This window comes from Salmo trutta, chromosome 4, assembly GCF_901001165.1.
Source record: "Salmo trutta chromosome 4, fSalTru1.1, whole genome shotgun sequence".
NCBI classification, from domain to species: Eukaryota; Metazoa; Chordata; class Actinopteri; order Salmoniformes; family Salmonidae; genus Salmo; species Salmo trutta.
The window spans coordinates 61,910,756-61,935,097 of NC_042960.1; the positions used below are offsets into that span (position 1 = coordinate 61,910,756).

Genomic DNA, 24,342 nt, shown 5'->3' on the forward strand with positions numbered 1-24,342 from the left:
GTTTTGTCTTTATTGGATTGCATGCCATGCCTCTGTGGTACTGCTGACAGAGGTGTGTTTATAGGATCAAAGTCTCCAGTTGGGGATGTTGTAAAACGTCTGCATCTCTTGTTGACTTGGTTGTTCATTGAACCCAGTTGAGGCTATTGTTTGACTATTTAAAAAATTGGTTGTTCAATATCACACAAAGATGCAAAAGTGTGTGTGTGTGTGTGTGTGTGTGTGTGTGTGTGTGTGTGTGTGTGTGAGAATCTGTTTCAGAATGTTTTCTGACACTTTCTGATCTTGAATCTTGATGTGAGGCTTGATTTGTGTACCTCCATGATATTAGTTTGAATCAGGTGTATTAGGCTACTGTCCATTATAGATCTACACCCTATTTGAGATTTCACATTGATTTACCCCAGCAAGCTTGTCTTGTGCTGTCCGTAGCTAGGTTTCCATCCAGTTGGCGACAGATTTTCATGTGATTATTCTCAAATCCGCATTAAAAAGAGTATGTGCATTTTCAAACAGATGTTTCCAATCAAATTGACTAATTGCAGATTAAAGGCTGTGCATGTTGATGTAGTGCACATAAAAATAACATTTGAGGTTCAATTCCCATGTACCAAATAAGCCATTGCCTACTAAGGCATATTATTTGCTAATGTCTGTGTACAATTGAGTTCTATTTTGACTGTGACTTTGTACTTCCTTTTCCAATGTTGGTCTCCACTCTTATCCGCCAGGCACCTGCCGCTCCTTACCATTATATAATGTTATGCTAGGATGCCAAATAACCCTACCGTGACATAGTGTCTGCTGTGGGTGACATAATGTTATTATGCAACTCAGGGATACTGCAGGATCAATACTCTCTGGGGATCCTGTGGTGAAATGAATGATAGTGAGTGACTTCATTATAGTTGTCCTTTTTGAGAGAGATTCCATCCTCGGAGGCCTGGACCTCACCTATAGCCCTCGTTTGACGTCCATCAACCTGTTCTGTCAGTATTCGTCCTTGGGAGTTTGTGCTCTTTGTATCCCTTTTGTCTGGCTGTACGAGTGGGAACCTTGTGTAGAAATAACAAGCTGAAGTAATAACATCCTCACAGTCCAATATCCTATTCTAATGGGGAGGACTACTTCCAAAGGTTGTGTTTCTAGAACATCTCTAGAGATATGTCTGCTCTGGCCAGCACTGCTACTGACTGACTGAGCATGTTTTCATATTTTTTACAATAGCAAAGAGCGCTCTCCAGTATAATGTGTTTTTCATTGTCTTTGAATGCTCTCTCAGTTGTCTAAATGATGACCTTCTCCCCCTGTGGTCTGACTGTCCACTTGAAGTTATGCCCTTAGAACAGTGCAGTCTGTTTTTATTGTATGTGTGTGTATGCCTTAACCCCCACATGTCTTGTATAATCCCGTAACAAGACAATTTCCCCCCCCCCCCCCCCCCCCCCCCACCTTCAATTTACTATTGTCTATTTCTGGAATTCTCTTAAGAGACATGGATACCACAGACAACGTGGAAGAGTTCTGGTGAAATGCCTTCAGTGTTTCTCTCTCAGGAGTAGTGTGGTCTTACCTGATCCCTGATCTGTTTGTGTTGTTTTACCAACTCCTATGATCATTGTCACGCCATTTGGAGAGAAAATAAATAATCTGAGACCAGGCTAATTGTGGCGGCCTGTGTAATAATTTGCAGACCACTAAGCCACAAACTTTCTCAATCTGATAGCATGTTGGTAGCTTGATTAAATGCCACCATAATCTCCCTCAGGGTGCCCACACCAGCTCTAAATGTGGGATTGGCATAGACATTTGCCTTTATAATCCAGGGTTGTGTTCATTAGGCACCAACCGGAAGAAAAGGGACTGAAACAGTGATGGGCTACTTGGACTTGCTCATTTTCATTTTAAAACCGTTTCTGTTGCCCAATTGAACATGGCCCAGAGTATAGGTACTGTACCTTCTCCAGGTACCTGGTCTGGCCTCTCCAGTTTGTCTGTCAACTCCCTGTTTGTAAATCAACTACTTATACTGAATAAAAATATGTGTTGGTCCCATGTTTCATGAGCTGAAATTAAAGATCCCAGAAAAGTTTCACATGCACAAAGTACTTATTTCTCTCAAATTCTGTGCACGAATTTGGTTACATCCCTATTAGTGAGCATTTCTCCTTTGCCAAGATAATCCCTCCACCTGACATGTGTGGCATATCAAGAAGCTAATTGGACAGCATGATCATTACACAGGTACACCTTGTGCTGGGGACAATAAAAGGCCGCTCTAAAATGTGCAGTTTTGTCACACAACACAATGCCACAGATGTCTCGAGGGAGCGTGCAATTGGCCTGCTGACTACAGGAATGTCCACCAGAGCTGTTGCCAGATAATTTTATGTTTATTTCTCTATTATAAGCCGCCTCCAATGTAGCTTTAGAGAATTTGTCAGTACGTCCAACCAGCCTCACAACTGCAGACCATGTGTAACCACGCCAGCCCAGGACCTCCACATCCGGCTTCTTCACCTGCGGGTTTGTCTGACACCAGCCAGCCGGACAGCTGATGAAATGGAACAGTATTTCTGTCTGTAATAAAGCCCTTTTGTGGGGAAAAACTAATTCTGATTGAGCCCCTGCCCAGTCATGTGAAATCCATAGATTAGGGCCTCATGAATTTATTTCAATTGACTGATTTCCTTCTATTAAATCTGACTTAGTAAAATTGTTGAAATATTTTAAGTGGAACTGGCTACCAAGTGTACCCACTTTTAGACCACCAAAACACATCCATCCCAAACCCCATTCTTTTACTTACTTTATAGATCAACAGAACATGGACTGAGCACATAGTTGAGGATGAGCTCATTGTGGGATGGGAAGGCCAGATTGGGTCTTATCTGTGTCTTTTGGCTGTTTGCATTGGACCACATTCATGTCTTTGCTGTTTTTCCCCTCCAGACTCGTATTTGCCTGGGCTTGTGGCGAATAATCCCCTTTACGCTCCAGGGGAGGACACACACACACACACACACACACCCACACCCTCCTACCTTTGGACATCAGTGAGGGGGTTACATGCGTGGGTAGCTCCTTCAGGAGTCACCTGTGCCACAAGCGGGTGCTGGCTACCCCAACCCCGGCCAACAGCTCCACACCCCCCGCAGCTACTTGCCCGAGCCTCCCCAGCTTCTCCTTCACCCAAATCCAGATCGCAGATGTTCTGAAAGAGCTGCAAAACCTGGACCCGTACAAATCAGCTGGGCTAGACAATGTGGACCCTCTCTAAAATTATCCGCCGCCATTGTTGCAACCCCTATTACCAGTCTGTTCAACCTCTCTTTCGTATCGTCCGAGATCCCTAAAGATTGGAAAGCTGCCGCGGTCATCCCCCTCTTCAAAGGGGGGAGACACTCTAGACCCAAACTGTTATAGACCTATATCCATCCTGCCTTTCTAAAGTCTTTGAAAGCCAAGTTAATAAACAGATCACTGACCATTTCGAATCCCACCCTACCTTCTCCGCTGTGCATTCCGGTTTCTGAGCTGGACATGGGTGCACCTCAGCCACGCTCAAGGTAATAAACTATATCATAACCGCCATCGATAAGAGACCGTACTGTGCAGCCATCTTCATCGACCTGGCCAAGGCTTTCGACTCTGTCAATCACCGTATTCTTATCGGCAGACTCAATAGCCTTGGTTTCTCAAATGACTGCCTCGCCTGTCACCAACTACTACTCAGACAGAGTTCAGTGTGTCAAATCGGAGGGCCTGTTGTCCGGACCTCTGGCAGTCTCTATGGGGGTACCACAGGGTTCAATTCTCGGGCCGACTCTTTTCTCTGTATATATCAATGATGTCGCTCTTGCTGCGGGTGATTCCCTGATCCACTTCTACGCAGACGACACCATTCTGTATACTTCTGGCCCCTCTTTGGACATTGTGTTAACAAACCTCCAAACAAGCTTCAATGCCATACAACACTCCTTCCGTGGCCACCAACTGCTCGAAAAACGCTAGTAAAATCAAATGCATGCTTTTCAACCATTTGCTACCCGCACCCGCCCGCCCGCCCGACTAGCATCACTACTCTGGACGGTTCTGACCTAGAACACGTGGACAACTACAAATACCTAGGTGTCTGGTAAGACTGTAAACTCTCCTTCCAGACTCATATCAAACATCTCCAATCCAAAATCAAATCTAGAATTGTCTTTCTATTTCGCAACAAAGTCTCCTTCACTCACACCGCCAAACTTACCCTAGTAAAACTGACTATCCTACTGATCCTCGACTTCGGCGACATCATTTACAAAATCGCTTACAATACTCTACTCAGCAAACTGGATGCAGTCTATCACAGTGCCATCTGTTTTGTTACCAAAGCCCCTTATACCATCCACCACTGCGACCTGTATGCTCTAATCGGCTGGCCCTCGCTACATATTCGTCGCCAGACCCACTGGCTCCAGGTCATCTATAAGGCGGAGCTTTACCTAGCATAGATTTATCTCAGCTCACTGGTCACGATAACAACACCCACCCATAGCACGCGCTCCAGCAGGTATCTCACTGGTCATCCCCAAAGCCAACACCTCCTTTGGCTGCCTTTCCTTCCAGTTCTCTGCTGCCAGTGACTGGAACGAATTGCAAAAATCGCTGAAGCTGGAGACTTACATTTCCCTCACTAACTTTAAACATCAGCTATCTGAGCAACTAACCGATCGCTGCAGTTGAACATAGTCTACCTACCTCGTCCCCATATTGTTTTTATTTACTTTGCTGCTCTCTTGCACACCACTATCACTACTTACACACCATCATCTGCTCATCATCATCTGCTTATCTATCACTCCAGTGTTAATCTGTTAAATTGTAATTACTTTGCTACTATGGCCTATTTTATTGCCTTACCACCTCATGCCATTTGCACACACTGTATATAGACTTTCTTTTTTTCCCCTATTGTGTTATTGACTGTACTGTTTATTCCATGTGTAACTCTGTTGTTTGTGTCGCACTGCTTTGCTTTATCCTGGCCAGGTCGCAGTTGTAAATGAGAACTTGTTCTCAACTAGCTTACCTGCTTAAATAAAGGTAAAATAAAAAAGATCAAATCCCAGGGATGGACGAAAATCAGGGGACAAATCTCTTGCAGGAGTGGCAGAGGAATCATACAGTGCATTCGGAAAGTATGCAGACCCCTTGACTTTTTCCATATTTTGTTACATTAAAGCCTTGTTCTAAAATGGATTCAATTATTATTTTTCCTCATCAATCTTCACACAATACCCCATAATGACAATGTGAAAACAGGTTTTTAGACATTTTTGCCAAAGTATATGAAAAATAAGTCATACCTTAAGTATTCAGACCCTTTGCTATGTGAATCGAAATTGAGCTCAGGTGCATCCTATTTCTATTTGTCATTCTTGAGATGTTTCTACAACTTGATTGGCGTCCACCTGTGGTAAATTAAATTGATTGGACATGATTTGGAAAGCCACACACCTGTCTAGATAAGTCCCACAGTTGACAGTGCATGTCAGAGCAAAAACCAAGCCATGAGGTCGAAGGAATTGTCCATAGAGGTCCGAGATAGGATTGTGTTGAAGCACAGATCTGGGGAAGGGTACCAAAACATTTATGCAGCATTGAAAGTCCCTGAGAACACAGTGGCCTCCATCATTTTTAAATTGAAAAAGTTTGGAACCACCAAGACTCTTCCTAGAGCTGGCTGCCCGGCCAAACTGAGCAATCTGGGGCGAAGAGCCTTGGTCAGGGAGGTGACCAAGAATCCGATGGTCACTCTGACAGAGCTCTAGAGTTCCTCTGTGGAGATGGGAGAACCTTCCAGAAGGACAATCATCTCTGCAGCACTTTACCAATCAGGCCTTGGTAGAGTGGCCAGACAAAAGCCACTCTTCACTCAAACCTGGCACCATCCCTATGATGAAGCATGGTGTTGGCAGCATCATGCTGTGGGGATGTTTTTCAGTGGCAGGGACTGGGAGACTAGTTCTGATCAAGGGAAAGATGAACAGAGCAAAGTACAGAGAGATCCTTGATGAAAACCTGCTGCAGAGCACTCAGGACCTCAGACTGGGGCGAAGGTTCACCTTCCAACAGGACAACGACCCTAAGCACACAGCGAAGACAATGCAGGAGTGGCTTCAGGACAAGTCTCTGAATGTCCTTGGGCGTTCCAGCCAGAGCCATGACTTGAACCTGATCGAACATCTTTGGAGAGACCTGAAACTAGCTATGCAGCGATGCTCCCCATCCAACCTGACAGAGCTTGAGAGGATCTCCAGAGAAGTATGGGAGAAACTCCCGAAATACTCAGATTCAGATCAACTTTATTATCCCACCAGGGGGAAATTCAGGTGTGCCAAGCTTGTAGCGTCATACCCAAGAAGACTCGAGGCTGTAATCGCTGCCAAATGTGCTTCAGAAAAGCAAGCACTGAGTAAAGGGTCTGATATTTCAGCTTTTTATTACTTATTAATTTGCATGACTTTCTAAAAAAAAATGTTTTTCCTTTTTCATTATGGGGTATTGTGTGTAGATTAATTAGGGGAAAAAACATTTACATTTTTTTTTAGAATGAGGCTGTAAGGTAACAATGTGTAAAATGTCAAGGGGTCTGAATACTTTCCGAATGCACTGTAACTACGGCTGAGAGGAGAGGGGAGGGGAGAGGAGAGGGTTGGTATGGAGGGACTGGAGTGCTGCAGATGGCATAGCCAGGAGTGAGTGGTGGATGTCAGGGCCAATCAGGAGTGACTGGCGGCTGTCAGGGCCAATCTCTAATGTAGGATGACACTTCTAGCCCCCTCCTCCTAACCTCCTCATTTGGCTTGTTAGCAGCTCTGAAGGGACAATAGTACATGGGAGCAGATCTGAAGGGACTGGGTACATGGGAGCAGATCTGAAGGGACTGGGTACAAGGAAGAAGATCTGAAGGGACTGGGTACAAGGAAGAAGAGCTGAAGGGACTGGGTACAAGGAAGAAGAGCTGAAGGGACTGGGTACAAGGAAGAAGAGCTGAAGGGACTGGGTACAAGGAAGAAGAGCTGAAGGGACTGGGTACAAGGAAGAAGAGCTGAAGGGACTGGGTACAAGGAAGAAGAGCTGAAGGGACTGGGTACAAGGAAGAAGAGCTGAAGGGACTGGGTACAAGGAAGAAGAGCTGAAGGGACTGGGTACATGGAAGAAGAGCTGAAGGGACTGGGTACAAGGAAGAAGAGCTGAAGGGACTGGGTACAAGGAAGAAGAGCTGAAGGGACTGGGTACATGGGAGCAGAATGGTATGGCTTGGCTTAGACCTCCAAGGGGCATTGGAGAGCTTCAGCTGTGTGTCATGTGATCTATACTGAACAAAAATATAAACGCAACATCTGACAATTTCTAAAATGTTACTGAGTTACAGTTCATATAAGGAAATTGGTCAATTTAAATAAATTCATTAGGCTCTAATTTATGGATTTCAAACGACTGGGAATACAGATATGCATCGGTTGGTCACAGGTACCTTAAAAGGTAGGGGCGTGGATCAGAAAACCAGTCAGTATCTGGTGTGAACACCATTTGCCTCATGCATGCGACACATCTCCTTCTCATAGAGTTGATCAGGCTGTTGGTTGTGGCCTTTGGAATGTTGTCCCACTCCTCTTCAATGGCTGTGCGAAGTTGCTGGATGTTGGCGGGAACTGGAAGACGCTGTCGTACACGTCGATCTATTGTAGAGCATCCCAAACATGCTTATTGGTGACATGTCTGCTGAGAATGCAGGCCACAGAAGAAGTGGGACCTTTTCAGTTTCCAGGAATTGTGTACAGTTCCTTGTGACATGGTTCCGTGCATTATCATGCTGAAACATCGGTGATGACGGCGGATGAATGGCACAACAATGCTCCTCAGGATCTCATCATTCAAATTGCCATCAATAAAATGCAATTGTGTTCATTGTCAGTAGCTTATGCCTACCCATACCATAACCCCACTGCCACCATGTGGCACAGTTCACAATGTTGACATGAGCAGATCGCTCGCCCACATGACGCCATACACGTGGTCTGCGGTTGTGAGCCCGAATGGAGGTACAGACAAACGATTTAAAAACATTTACATTACATTTACATTTAAGTCATTTAGCAGACGCTCTTATCCAGAGCGACTAAAAACATTGTTGGTAGGTGGCTTATGGTAGAGAAATTAACATTCAATTCTCTGGCAACAGCTCTGGCGGACATTCCTGCTGTCAACATGCCAAACTTGAGACATCTGTAGCATTGTGTTGTGTGAAAAACTGCACATTTTAATGTGGCCTTTTAGTGTCCCTAGCCCAAGGTTCACCTCTATAATGATCATGCTGTTTAATCAGCTTCTTGAAATGCCACACCTGTCAGGTGGATGGATTATCTTGGCAAAGGAGAAATGCTCAATAACAGGGATGTAAACAAATTTCTGCCCAAAATTTTGAGAGAAATAATATTTTTGTGCGTATGGAACCAACACTTTACATGTTGCGTTTATATTTTTGTTCAGTGTATGTTTGCCTATATTAGTTCAATAACTAAGAATGGTGTAACTTTTAAATTAGATGTATTTATTGCTAACGTTGTGTGGCTTCACATTACAAGCAGCATACGAGAGACTGATGCTCTCCTGATCTAACCCACTTGACCCAGAGCCCTCGTTAGCATATGGCCACTCAGGATGCAATATGCAGATGTTATACAAATGACCTCATGTAGCATCTGCACTTGGATTCAATAGTGTGCTGCTCCCACCTGCAGCACTGCTCAGCTTCTACTGTTCAGAAACAACTTCAGGGTCGTATTCGTTAGGTCATACTGTACCAGAATGTTTTGCAACGAAAAATAAGGTGAGCGTTTTATTTGACCAGTTCAGATAGAACCATCCGTTTTGCACCACTTTCTTCAGTTTCATGCCTATTGAACATGACCCTGGTCTCAATGTCTCAAGGAAGGTTAAATGATGTTATTGTGCAGGCAAGGTTCTTATATAACATTTTTGCTTCAGAACTTTGTACAACTGTTCCTTTCCTACTATAACTACAACCTTGTGCATAACAAATATCGGTAACAGCAGCAAATATTCTAAAATCTGCATAAAACAGTATACACATTTTCCCACCAGAGATATTTCCATCAAACAGACTTTTGCGAATTAAAGGCTGTGAGTGATAACGTAGCGCACACAAACATTTATTTTACTGTTAAATTCCTGTGTACTGAATGAAAAATACAAGTTCAATGGGTTTTTATTCGCATTTTCAACTCTACTGATGGTTTTGTCGTAACTGTTGTGATGTATTGTAAATGTGCCCACTCTTGTCTTGGCACATGCGCTCTAGCCAACAGCTAGCAGACACAGTGCAGGTAGGCTGCCTACATTATGAGATTATTATGGATAAGGGCAATGTTATTTGTATTTGTCAAACGGCAGCCAAGCATTGATCATAATGTCACCAGAATAGGACCCTCGATATTTATTGGAAAGGAGCATCAAGCTCATCAATCACCTTGTGAAGTTCATAATTATTTCATCTGTAGCCTAATAAACCACACAACATATGGTGACTACAAGTTTACTATATCTACATTTGCGCATAATTTTACAGACACAAAAAGATCCCACCGTCGAACTAACATTGTCTGTAAGCATTTATAAAATTGTATCAAATTTAGTGTTTCCATCAGCCTGGTTGTGACTTTTTTTAATTCGTCAGGTAATTCATCCGCCTGAAATGGTTGGCTGGAAATGTGGGTACTGTCTAGTTTTTGTATTGGTGGTTGGTTATCAAAGATTATCTTATACATTTACATTTTACATTTACATTTTAGTCATTTAGCAGACGCTCTTATCCAGAGCGACTTACAGTAGTGAATGCATACATTTCACTTTTTTTGTTTTTTTTCCTGTGCTGGCCCCCCGTGGGAATCGAACCCACAACCCTGGCGTTGCAAACACCATGCTCTACCAACTGAGCTACAGGGAAGGATCTTATGAATATACAGCTCCATTATCTTTTCTACAGCAGAGGCTGTAACACATACCCAATTGTTGCTTTTGGGCTAGAGGCCATGGGTCCCTACTGTAGTAATACATATAGTATGTGTGCTTGCCAATGGAAGCATAATGGTAATAATATCATGGCCATGTCACAGATGGGCTTAGCCTAAAGCTGCTTACAAGGAACAAAAACACAGTCAGTAATATGGCTCTTGCAGGTATTAATCCACAATGTTCCTGATAGTGGGCATCATGCTCTACACAACTGAGTCATCTTTGTAAAACCGAATCTGTTGGTAATGGACTTAAATAAATGACATTAAATCAGACCACACGACGTTAATGAAAGCTCAGCAGGGTATTTTTCAGTCACTTACTGCCTGTCTTTATTCCAATTAAACAACCCTAGCTTGAAGCCAGTGGAGGCTGGTGGGAGGAGCTATAGGAGGACGGGCGCATTGTAACGGCTGGAATGGAATCAATGGAACAGTATCAAACATATGGAAACCATGTTTAACTCCGTTCCAAATATTCCTTGCCAGCTCTTACACAGAGCCCATCCTCCTATAGCTCCTCTCATCAGCCTCCATGGCTTGAAACAACCCTAGCTTGAAAAACATCACACTTGGATGGCTGCCGTTGACAGATAAAGTCTACATGAAACATTGTTATTTGCTGTATTGTCTTCGCGTAAGTAGTTGTATATCTTGGACTTCCTCTTTAAATGAATCCTACTAAAGACAAAGCTTCCTTTTTTATGGCACTCTGGCCTTGACTAGGGAGAAAGCCACAGTGCATTAGTATGACACCTGACTGCCCCCTGAGTTTGATCTTTGTATTGGTGCTGTGGCTTTTTACGACTAGGACAAGTCAACTATTGTAGAAGCCTTGTGATATAAAACAGGCTAAAACCATGTGGGAACACTTCATTGAGGTTTGACGCTGTTGTGATGACAGACGTAGCCTAATTTGAGTGTGATTGATTGTCCTGTTTTATTTCAGTGTTGTAAACCTTTTTTAGGTGCCCAGCCCATATGGGCTTACAATGTCGGCCTGTCACATGTTCTATCATTATTATGGTGTATATGTGGGTCTTGTGATGGAGGGTTCAACTCCAGTAAGTGCTAACTAAGATGAATTTAGTAGGCCTGTGGAAAGTCAAAGAGTATAGGGTCAGCTTGCTCTGGCTCTCTTTGTCACGACAAGGAACCAAAGGAGTCTCGAAGACCATAGGCAGCGTCCCAAATGGCACCCTATTCCCTATGTAGTGCATTACATTGGACCAAGGCCCATAGGGCTCTGGTCAAAAGTAGTTTACTCTATAGGGATAGGTACCATTTGGGATGAATAATACCATGGCTATTTCAAAGAGCAACAGTTTTCTGGCAGTTCAAAACAGCCCAACAGAGTTTGTTTGGTTGCGGCACCATTATTTGTTCTTTGGAAATGTACATGCAAGGATAATCTCCATGCACGTTTGTGGAATGTTGAATTGTTTAAGTGGATCTTTCTTTTGATGACGATCAACTTTTCGCTGCAACCTATGCACCAGCCATTTTGTATATTATCTGTGGTATACCATCTATCTGCCTGTCTGTTAGCTCGGAGAGAGGATGTACATCTCTGCTGGTGTGAGAATGATTAACCCATAGAGGAGTTACAGGTAAATCATTCCCCCCTCTCCCCACACTAACAGCTCTACGTTGCTCTGTAAATGAAACATGACCTTGGAGCCTGTAAAAGACTCATTGTTCAGTGTGATGTGCTGTATTTTTGGAAGGAATGATTTTGTATTCAGTTGCTGTCTGCAGTGCATTCAGCAAAGAGAATCGGCACGCACCACAGGACTGTCTGGATTGGAACAGACTAGAGCCAACTTGAATATTTGATGTTCTGTTCAGAAGGAGAGAACGCATTAAGGGAGGGAGGGAGGGGCAGGGGGAGGGAGGGAGGGAGGGGTTGGATGTCCTTGGATGTCTCTGAATCAGAGCTTCCCAGTTGGCTAGTTCTGTTGATGCTGCTTGCTCTCTCCCCAAAACACTGTCTCACACACATTCCTATACAGTCATGCACACCACTCTCTCCTTCCTCCATCCTGTCTCTCTCTCTCCCTCCATTTTTCTGTCAGTAAATAACAGATGCAGGGAGTTTCTGCTGGGGTTTAGCCAGGTGTTTCCAGAGTCAGGAGGAGAGAGGGACAGCAGAGCTAATAGCAACCGTGTGGAGAGGAGTCTTGGTCATACCCTCTACACCGCCTCTGCTCTCTGATAAATAAAAATACTTCATGGTTGATCTTTATATTAGAGGGTATTAGTAGAGGGACAATAACCAGTGGAGTATCTGTTTTTAATATTCAAGCCTTTACAAAGGTTCTGCTCCAAATGGCACCCAATTCCCTTTTGGAGTGCACTACTTTAAACCAGGGTTCTGGTCAAAAGTAGTGCACTCCATAGGGAATAGGGTGCCATTTGGGACAGAAGAAAGTATTTGCGGAGATGATTCATTCAGCCCAGTGCATTTAGCTAGAACACGACATGAGTGCTGTCCATTCCTTAACGTTTCTTGAACCCAAAAAGTTTTGGGATTGTTACTAGTATTCTACCAGAGGTTGAGACATTGATGGAGCATCACTGGTCCCATATTGTCTTGGGAGAGAATCGAGAGGATATTTGAAAAGTGAAGGAGAGGAGACATTGTGGAGGATCGTAGATGAGAGGATAGGTGAGTTGAGGAGGAGGGTTGCATGAGGACCTGGGGAGGTAGTGAGAAAAGAGGAGAGGATAGATGAAACGAGAGGAGAGAGGAAGGGGGGAATGACTCACTGTTTGTGCTGCCTGACTCACCGGATTTGCACTCTAGTGCTGAGCTCAGGGAGTTATTCAGCTGCTGGCTAATTATTGATCAACTGTTTGTGTGTGTGTTGGGTCAGGGCTGTGGCCGACCCTAAAGGCATGTGGAGCATGTAAAGCCAAATACCGCTTCTGTCATGCAAAAGAGTGTTGTGTGTTTCAAGTAGACTACCATAATATGTACTGAAATATTTACAGAAAGCCTTGCTGCCTCGCAGTTAGTTTGTTCAATGTATTTGAAGCTGTGATTCCATTCATACCAATGAGCCAATTGAAACATGCTCCTCTCATGTTGTCATAGAAGCCTATTCTTCTAATGTCCCAATAGTTGTATGATGGGATATATCCCTAAAGGGACCCTATGCACTATACAGGGAACGGGGCCAAAACTGGACTCCAGTATGTCATGGATAATGATGTCTATATCCTAGCATTCACTAATATTGACACTTGTTGATCTGCTGAGGGATTTTCTCTCGTTTCAGATGAAGAGAGCTGGACTGTCATTTTGTGTAAGTTCGTCATGTTTGAATCAGTGCGTAGGCATGGGTCAAGGTTTCTACACACACACACACACACACACACACACACACTACAGTGACCGTGAATTCTAGAATAGCTATGGTTGACAGTTCTTTCCTATATGAGCATTAACGTGTGTGTGTGTGTGTTCAAGCTGTTTCTCTCAGTATATCTCAGTGTGAGTGTGTGCGTAAGTGACACTGTATGTGTGTGTTTGTACTGCTTTCTGTATATACCTAGCCAGGTGTGCTGTCGTGACAACTGCCCTGGATCCCTGGTGTCTCTGTTGTGGCGAGAGGCCAGCTTGTTGTCTGCTGGGGTTCATGTTGAGGCTGGGGTCTGTGGTAGTTCCGGTGGTGGTGGACACATCCATGTTGAGGCTGGGGTCTGTGGTGGTGGTGGACACATCCATGTTGAGGCTGGGGTCTCTGGTGGTGGTGGACACATCCATGTTGAGGCTGGGGTCTCTGGTAGCTCTGGTGGTGGTGGACACGTCCATGTTGAGGCTGGGGTCTCTGGTGGTGGTGGACACGTCCATGTTGAGGCTGGGGTCTCTGGTAGCTCTGGCGGTGGTGGACACGTCCATGTTGAGGCTGGGGTCTGTGGTAGTTCTGGTGGTGGTGGTGGTGGACACGTTCATGTTGAGGCTGGGGACTGTGGTAGTTCCGGTGGTGCTGGACACGTCCATGTTGAGGCTGGGGTCTCTGGTGGTGCTGGACACGTCCATGTTGAGGCTGGGGTCTCTGGTAGTTCCGGTGGTGGTGGACACGTCCATGTTGAGACTGGAGTCTCTGGTGGTGGTGGACACGTTCATGTTGAGGCTGGGGTCTCTGGTAGTTCCGGTGGTGGTGGACACATTCGTGTTGAAGCTGTGGTCTGTGGTAGTTCTGGTGGTGCTGGACACATTTGTGTTGAGGCTGGGGTCTGTGGTAGTTCTGGTGGTGCTGGACACATTCATGTTGAAGCTGGGGTCTGTGGTAGTTCCGGTGGTGGTGGACACATTCGTGTTGAAGCTGGGGTCTCTGGTAGCTCCGGTGGTGCTGGACACGTCCATGTTGAGGCTGGGGTCTCTGGTGGTGGTGGACACGTCCATGTTGAGGCTGGGGTCTCTGGTAGTTCTGGTGGTGCTGGACACATTCGTGTTGAGGCTGGGGTCTCTGGTAGTTCTGGTGGTGCTGGACACATTCGTGTTGAAGCTGGGGTCTCTGGTAGTTCTGGTGGTGCTGGACACATTCGTGTTGAAGCTGGGGTCTCTGGTAGTTCCGGTGGTGAGAGCCAGAAGAATGCCTGATTTCTACATTTATGTCAGGTGTTTGGGTGTCAGGTGTTTGGGTGTGCATGTGCAGAGTGTGTGTTGACTAATGAGTAAGGTTCATACTAAAGATCTTCATGAGATATGATTCCTGATGCTTCTACATGAGATATGATTCCTGATGCTTCTACTTGAGATATGATTCCTGATGCTTCTTCATGAGATATGATTCCTGATGCTTCTACATGAGATATGATTCCTGATGATCCTACATGAGATATGATTCCTGATGATCCTACATGAGATATGACTCCTGATGCTTCTACATGAGATATGATTCCTGATGCTTCTACTTGAGATATGATTCCTGATGCTTCTTCATGAGATATGTTTCCTGATGCTTCTACATGAGATATGATTCCTGATGATCCTACATGAGATATGACTCCTGATGATCCTACATGAGATATGACTCCTGATGCTTCTACATGAGATATGATTCCTGATGCTTCTACTTGAGATATGATTCCTGATGCTTCTTCATGAGATATGTTTCCTGATGCTTCTACATGAGATATGATTCCTGATGATCCTACATGAGATATGACTCCTGATGCTTCTACATGAGATATGATTCCTGATGCTTCTACTTGAGATATGATTCCTGATGCTTCTACATGAGATATGATTCCTGATGCTGAAAGTAAGGATCCAACCTGACTCAAACAGTGTAATATGTTTGACTGGCGCCCATAGAGTACTTCATAAACTCAGCTTCCATCTTTAACTTTGTCCCGTTGCAAAGACAGCATTTTAATCTTGTAAAATATATTGAATGACTCATTATTACTTGGGGAGGGTGATGGATGCATCGTTTTAAATGGCACATTAAGAATGTATTAGATTCGAAAGAGTCATTGTTTATTCACATCTGTTTGCTAATAGACAATTTATTGTTGAGAGACCAGGCTAGTGGCTTTTGAGTTTTTTGGTGAATATGAAATTAAGTCTATATTGAAATGAAAATCCCCATTTGTCTGTTGTATATAACAATACAAACCTGCCAGGTTTTGCTTCCCACAACCTATGATTTTTATCTCCTAATAATTCATAAGCACTCCATAGTTATTGTGTGTGTTTGTGTGTGTTTTCTTCACTTCAGGCCTACTCTGTATAACATTATATTTGCTATGGTAAAGACTGTTTTTAGTACTGTACCTTGTATCTTGTCAGCATTGTAGGCTTCATGTTAGGATGGGAATATTTTAAACTGCGTCTCAAATGGCACCCCTATTCCCTATATTGTGCACTACTTTTGACCCGGACCCATAGGGCTCTGGTCAAATGTAAGGCACTATGTAGGGAATAAGGGTGCCTTTTGGGAGTCACATTATAATGACTGTGTTATTCCAGTTCTCTGACTGACTGACTGACAATGTCTTGGGTGGGCAGAGAGAAAAGACTGAAAGGCTCAAATGTAAATGTAACATTAAAACCACTTTCTTTGTTCCTGTCCACATTGAGTTGGAGAATGGCATCTAAAGATAAGCCTTCCTTGTGCATTTTGCGTGTGTGTGTATGTATTAAGGCCTTTCAGAGCTCGATAGGGGAATACAGAAATCGTGTTTGTGTGTCTGTAAGCAAGCGTGTGTGCGTATGTGTTTTTGTAAGTGTATGTGACTCACACTAAACAAAACCCAGATGTCAGAGTAGAATTAGCTTTATTTCTCCAGTTCACCCTCCTGCCTGTGCTTGTTACGCTGCATATCAGATCTCCATGGTTACACCTGTCTCATGATCTTAGTGTGGGATCTTTGCACATTGTTTCCATGCTGGGCACTTTTGATGTTTGCCATGTTGGGGGCATGGCCAGTTATGAGGCCCTGCATAGTCACTGATCCCACCACTGTGTGTGTGTGTGTGTGTGTGTGTGTGTGTGTGTGTGTGTGTGTGTTGTCAAAACATTTTACCATTCCGAAAATGATTAAAACATTTTTTATAATTATTATCATATTTTCGGGAGTGTCGGTAACGATTTAGCAGCGACGGCCCACTGCTATAATTTTCAGGATGGTAAAACGTTTTCAGCGTAAACTTAAACAACTAAAACCATATATAAAATATGTAGATAATGGAACTATACATTTTTTAATGAGATCATATTTGAGAACTAACAATCGAGACCAGGGGTCGGCAACCCTGTTCCTGGAGAGCCACAGGGTATGTAGTGCACTATAAAATCTGTTCCTGGAGAGCCGCAGGGTATGTAGTGCACTATAACATCTGTTCCTGGAGAGCCACAGGGTATGTAGTGCACTATAAACCCTGTTCCTGGAGAGCCACAGGGTATGTAGTGCACTATAAACCCTGTTCCTGGAGAGCCACAGGGTATGTAGTGCACTATAAACCCTGTTCCTGGAGAGCCACAGGGTATGTAGTGCACTATAAACCCTGTTCCTGGAGAGCCACAGGGTATGTAGTGCACTATAAAATCTGTTCCTGGAGAGCCACAGGGTATGTAGTGCACTATAAAATCTGTTCCTGGAGAGCCACAGGGTATGTAGTGCACTATAAAATCTGCAATACGGAATCCAGACAACACAATTCAACAATTTTCAAAAATGTATTGAACTTATTAGTAGGGAATCAACTAAAATGTATTAAATTAATTAATTTGCCCAGGTTTATCATAAGACATGAACAGAATGCATCAGTGATTTGTATTTCCTGAAGAGGCAAAGTGTATTCCCCGTCTGTGTATCTGCGGGGTGTGCACAGCTACCACGTTGTGTAGCCGTTAGCGACGATGCTAATGAAAAATCTTCTGGTAGATGGAAAGGCTTTCCCAAAAACCTTCTCAATTAAATGTTAACTACAAAGTAGGCAATGATATCATGATTATTTGCATCAATCCAGTGTTTATCAAGCTCTACCAACACGTGTGCTACAAAAACATGACCAAACAACAGCCTCTTGCTAGGGGTGCACTGGATTTAAAGGGTAGCTGCACCCCAACATTTTCCCAGACCTTAAAAGTGGTCACCTGATGTGGTTTAAGCATTGTTGTAGACTTAGAACATCCAATTTAGATATTTTTCAATAAAAACAAAATTGTGGAAACGTAATTTGGGGGAAAAAACTAAACGGAATCAATCAAAACATTTAAAAATATTTTATAGGGCCCTAGGTACTGTATGCAGGATTTTGCATAGACCAGGTGTTCATTTTAGTCAATCACTAAACTGACCAACTGAGCCCAGATTCATATGAGCCCAGATTCATATGAGCCCAGACCAACTGAGCCCAGATTCAACTGAGCCCAGATTCATATGCCCAGATTCACAAAACCTTCTTAAGAAGAAATATCTTCTTAACTGCCATTTTTTCCTTAACTATAGACTTATGGGCTCCCGAGTGGCACAGCGGTCTAAGGCACTGCATCTCAGTGCTAGAGGCGTCACTACAGACCCTGGTTTGAATCCAGGCTGTATCACAACCGGCCGTGATTGGGAGTCCCATAGGGCGGCGCACAGTTGGCCCAGCGTCGTCCGGGTTTGGCCGGTGTAGGCTGTCATTGTAAATAAGAATTTGTTCTAAACTGACTTGCCTAGTTAAATAATGGTTAAATAAAAAAATGTAAATGAAGAAAGTTAAGCAAAGTTGCTATTCCTCAATAAAGTTATTGGAAATGTTCTTAATTTTTTCCCTATGTTTCTTCCTAAGAAAAAAGTTAAGAAGAAATGGGATTCTTAAAAATATTTTAGGATTTCATCTTGGAAATGTACTTAACTTTAGGACAGCTAAACCCTTGTCTTGTGACGAATAGATACTTTTGTAACCATGAAAGTTTTCTTGCGCCACTGCCACAGACACAGTTGGCTACCGGACATTTAAATACAGCAACAAAACTATCTAGCTAGCTTGTAATTAACAATATATTACAATATTCTATAAGTGTTAAATAGCTAGCGTTAGCTCGTCAATTTGCAAAGAAGAACTTGGTTAACGTCTTCAAGTCCCTGCTTCTCTCAGCTCCCTTCTTCTTAGCAGCCGACTTGATGTCCACTTTGTTTTTTAACGGCGTCACTGTCCCTTGCCATACCCCAGACGGCAGAGACTCAGCCACTCTTGCCCATCCTCTCCTTTTGGTCTCTGCAGTGACCCCGCAGTTATCGAGTCTCCCCAACAGCAACCTTTTCCTGGGTGCTATTTCCTCCACCATCACCTCAAGGTCTTCTTTGCTGAAGTTTATATTGCACTTTCCTTGGTTATCCATTTTTGTTTTTGATATAGCTAGTCTGATGGCTATAATGTGTGAAAAATAAAGTTTGTTTTTGTGTATAAAGGGTTTGCGGGTTTTATTCTCGAGACATAAAGCAGATAAATGTAATACAATGTAAATATCAACACTTTGTTATAGTGGACCAAATCCGATCATCCCTGTCACATAGGCTTATTTATTGGTTTCAAGCACGTCACTAATGTAAATGACACATAATAAGATATTTATTAAGTTCCTAAGAAAACTGAATTATCTAAGAACATTTTGAGGAATTGCACTTACGAACTATCTTTTCCTTAACCTCTATGGGATCGACGTCCCTATACCAGGATGGTTTAGCTAACGTGCGCTTATGTGATTAGCATGACGTTGTAAGTAACAAGAACATTTCCCAAGATGCCTTATATGGGTAGAAAGATTAACAAGAATTTAAGCTAACTGAACTGTCCAATACAGTAGCTATTACAGTGAAAAAATATCATGCTATTGTTTGAGGAGAGGGCACAACAACAAAAAACTTTTATCACGGCAACTGGTTTGATACATTCACCTCTGAAGGTAAATAATGTAGGTACATTCAGTAATCTTGCTCTGATTTGTTATCCTGAGGGTCCCAGTGATTAAATGTAACATAGTTTGTATTTATATTCAAATGTAGGAACTGGGTTCTACAGTATGAACCCCTGCTGTCTCTGGCTCCACACCCACCCCGCCCGGCCATCTAGATGTGTGAAAGTTAGTGTGTAAGCTAATGATCCATCATGTATGACATTCCTGGGAGTGTGTAAACTTACATTTTGTATTACCATATTATTTTTGTATGTTCTCATATAGTTATGTACTTGAAAATGTTTCAATTGACCAATTCGGCACATTTGGGCAGACTTGATACAAAATATTGTCCAGTATTGTAATGCTTCACTGGATCAATCTGAAACTTTGCACACACTGCTTTCATCTAGTGGCCAAAATCTAAATTGTGCCTAAACGGCAATATTATATGATGGGCTTTGTCTTTTTTGATGGGGAAAAAAATAAATAATAGAAATTGCAAGTTTTTTTTGTTTGTATTATCTTTTACCAGATCTAATGTGTCATATTCTCCAACATTAATTTCACAAACTACCAAGTGTTTTCTTTCAAATGGTATCAATAATATGCATATCCTCGCTTCAGGTCCTGAGCTGCAGGCAGTTAGATTTGGGTATGTTATTTTTGGCGAAAATTGAAAAAACTTCTCACGTTTTTTCGTAAGTAGTGATTTGTGAATCTGGCCCCTGGTCTCCCAGTTCAGTTAAAGCATAAGTTTGCCACTGGTGCGCATGTGTGTGTGCCTCTGATAAAGTTAAGGTAATGAATAATAGACTATTGCCGTGTGTGTGTCCAGCTGTACCAGAGGTAAGACTGGGATTGAAACCCTTTCTCTAACTACCCCCAGCCGGTGCTCTCTTAGATTTCTTATCTATTAGTAGATTGTAGCCTATATCTCAACTCATATCCACAGATATATATATATATTTTTTAATAATCAGCAGAGCTGCTATTTGTAGTGTGAATTGAAATGTGCTTTCACATTATTTGCGTGTTTTTATGTGTGTAGAACTTGATGGTCATGAGAAGATAAACCTATGCACTCTGTTACAATAGCATATACTGTGTAGTGCAGTGGTATTCAACCCGGGGGTCCTCAAATATATATAAAAAAATGTTTGCTCGCAACAACAGAATAAACTGATTTTGAATTACATACCTACAGTAGAAAATAGGAGAATATCTTCTTTCAAATGATTTCTCCACTACTAAAATTGAGAAAACTACACTCATTGCAGACAATTAGACTCAGTGGCGAATCTGACAGACTGTGGAAAAGGAAATGGCCTACCATGAGGCGAGTACTGCTAGCTGCTGGTGAGATTTCTTGAATTGGACATACATTTCTGCCAACACACGGCTAACCTTTGTTTAACCAGCTAAACAGCTGTTCTTAGTGAAAATGTGTTTGCCGTTACCTTTCTAGCTAATAGGCTATGTTAAAGTTTACACTTCCTCTTTCAGTTATAATGTGGGGAGGTTGAAATGATGATCTACCAAATCTATTCATTTGAAAATGTTGATTACTTCCCCTTGCCATTATCATTCACCTGATAAGACAAAGACGTGACACTTTTTTTTATGTATGATGGGTTTCCTGGCTCGCCCGTTTGCCTGGGAGGGGGTCCCTGGGCAAGAAAAGGTTGTAGACCCCTGGTGTAGTAGTCTATAGAGTGCTGAGAATGGAGGTTGTAGACCCCTGGTGTAGTGCTGAGAATGGAGGCCTAACTGGAAACCAGGGTTACCAGAATATACATTCTATATCTGTTGTGCTGTTGCTCTAACATCATACCAGGGCTGTGTTTATTTCTGCTGTGAAGTTAGTGTTCTGATCAGTAACACTTGTTTATATACTGAACAAAAATTTCAAAGCAACATATAAAGTGTTGGTCCCATGTTTCATGAGCTGAAATAACAGATCCCAGGAATTTTCCATAAGCACAAAAAGCTTATCTCTCAAATGTGTTTATATCCCTGTTAGTGAGCATTTCTCCTTTGCCAAGATAATCTATCCACCTGACGGTTGCAACATATCAAGAAGCTGATTAAACAGCATGATCATTACACAGGTGCACCTTGTGCTGAGGACAATAAAAGGCCACTCTAAAATGTGCAGTTTTGTCACACAACACAATGCCACAGATGTCTCAAATTTTGAGGGAGCCCGAAATTGGCATGCTGACTGTAGGAATGTCCACCAGAGATGTTGCCAGAGAATTCAATTCTCTACCAGAAGCCACCTCCAATGTCATTTTAGAGAATTTGGCAGTACGTCCAACCGGCCTCACAACCGCAGGCCACGTGTATGGCGTCCCGTGGGCGAGCGTTTTCCTGATGTCAACGTTGTGAACAGAGTGCCCCATAGTGGCGGTGGGGAAATGGCAGTGGTGTGAAGTACTTAAATAAAAATACCCCAAAAAACTACTTTAAAGTATCTGTACTTTACTATTTATATTTTTACTTCACTACATTCCTAAAGAAAATCATGTATACGTACTCCATACATTCTCCCTGACACCCAAAAGTACTCGTTACATTTTGAATGCTTAGCAGGACAGAAAATGGTCCAATTCACACACTTAAAGAGAACAACCCTAGTCATTCCTACTGCCTCTGATCTGACTCACTAAACACAAATGCTTAATTTGTAAATTATGTCTTGAGTGTTGGAGCCGGCCCCTGGCTTTCCATAAATAAATAAACAAAACAATAAAGTTGTGCCGTTTTGCTAATATAAGGAATTTTTTATTATTCATACTTTTACTTTTGATACTTAAGTATATTTTAACAATTACATTTACTTTTGATACTTAAGTATATTTAAAACCTAATACTTTTAGACTTTTACTCAAGTAGTATTTTACTGGGTGACACTTACTTGAGTCAGACTCATTTTCTATTAAGGTATCTTTACTTTTACTCAAGTATGACAATTGGGTACTTTTTCCACCACTGGGTAATGGTATGGACAGGCATAGGCTACGGACAACAAACACAATTGCATTTTATCGATGGCAATTTGAATGCACAGAAATACCGTGACAAGATCCTGAGGCCCATTGTTGTGCCATTCATGTTTCAGCATGATAATGCACAGCGCCGTGTTGCAAGGATCTGTACACAATTCCTGGAAGCTGAAAATGTCCCAGTTCTTCCATGGCCAACATACTCACCAGACATGTTACCAATTGAGCATGTTTGGGATGCTCTGGATCGATTGGTACGACAGTGTGTTACAATTCTCGCCAATATCCAGCAACTTCGCACAGCCATTGAAGAGGAGTGGGACAACATTCAACAGCCTAATCAGCAAAGGAGATGTGTTGCGCTGCATGAGGTAAAAGGTGTTCAAAACAGACTGGTTTTCTGATCCACGGCGCTACTTTTTTAAGGTATCTGTGACCAAGAGATGTGTATCTGTATTCCCAGTCATGTGAACTCCATAGATTAGGGCCTAATGAATTTATTTCAATAGACTGATTTCCTTATATGAACTGTAACTCAGTAAAATCTTTTATATTTGTGTTTAGTGTAGTATAAATGCCCTGAGTCTTACACACTGTCAGTAGACTATCACCCTCTCGGCTACTCTACCCTTCTGTTTCTGTATATCTCATTCTTTCTCTCTAGTAAAGAAAGATGTACGCAAACAAACCTTGACGGGTATATTAAATGAAAACATCACTTGAAAATAAAGGATAATACCCACCCACAGTTTTGGGCTCTCTGAGTGGAATGTAGTTTCCACCAGCTCAGTTTTTTTCTCCAAATGGCGTGACAATGATCGTAGGAGTTGGTAAGACAGCACAAACAGATCTGGGACCAGGCAAGACCACACTACTGAGAGAGAAACATTGTGAGGGCATTTCACCAGAACTCTCCCACGTTGTCTGTGGTATTCATGTCTCTTAATTAGGGCTAGGCCCCTTTTTTTCCCCCTCAATTTCCGCCTGACTGACGTGTCCAAAGTAAACTGCCTGTTGCTCAGGCCCTGAAGCCAGGATATGCATATAATTGGTACCATTGGAAAGAAAAAATGTAGAAGTTTGTAGAAATGTTTAAATAATGTAGGAGAATATAACACAATAGATATGGTAGGAGAAAATCCAAAGAAAAACCAACTGGAATTATTTTTTTATATTTTCTTTGTTGCGATGAAGCTCTTACAATGGCAAGTATAGAGCATACTGAAAATTAGTGCCCAGGCTGCTATGGCTTCCACGGGGTGTTAGCAGTCTATGTTCGAGGTTTCAGGCTTGTAACTTCCAAAACGAATAAGAAATATCACTTTTAGAACAGGGACACAGTCTTGGAAATTCGTGTTTGGGCGCGCCATGAAGACAGGACGCACCTGTTGTAAAATCAGACTCCTATTGAACATACTACTTTCTGTAAGAAATACACTGCTCAAAAAAATAAAGGGAGCACTAAAATGAACACATCCTAGATCTGAATGAAATAATCTTATTAAATACTTTTTCTTTACATTGTTGAATGTGCTGACAACAAAATCACACACAAATAAATCAATGGAAATCCAATTTATCAACCCATGGAGGTCTGGATTTGGAGTCACACTCAAAATTAAAGTGGAAAACCACACTACAGGCTGATCCAACTTTGATGTAATGTCCTTAAAACAAGTCAAGATGAGGCTCAGTAGTGTGTGTGTGGCCTCCACGTGCCTGTATGACCTCCCTACAACGCCTGGGCATGCTCCTGATGAGGTGGCGGATGGTCTCCTGAGGGATCTCCTCCCAGACCTGGACTAAAGCATCCGCCAACTCCTGGACAGTCTGTGGTGCAACGTG

The 24,342-nt window shown here is 42.6% G+C and overlaps 1 protein-coding gene across 8 annotated transcripts in view; it reads left to right on the forward strand.

Annotated features, from left to right (window-relative positions):
• The window catches only part of LOC115192794 (pleckstrin homology domain-containing family A member 7), a 173,833-nt gene that overhangs the window by 1,014 nt on the left and 148,477 nt on the right, over window positions 1–24,342 (forward strand). The window lies entirely within an intron of this gene.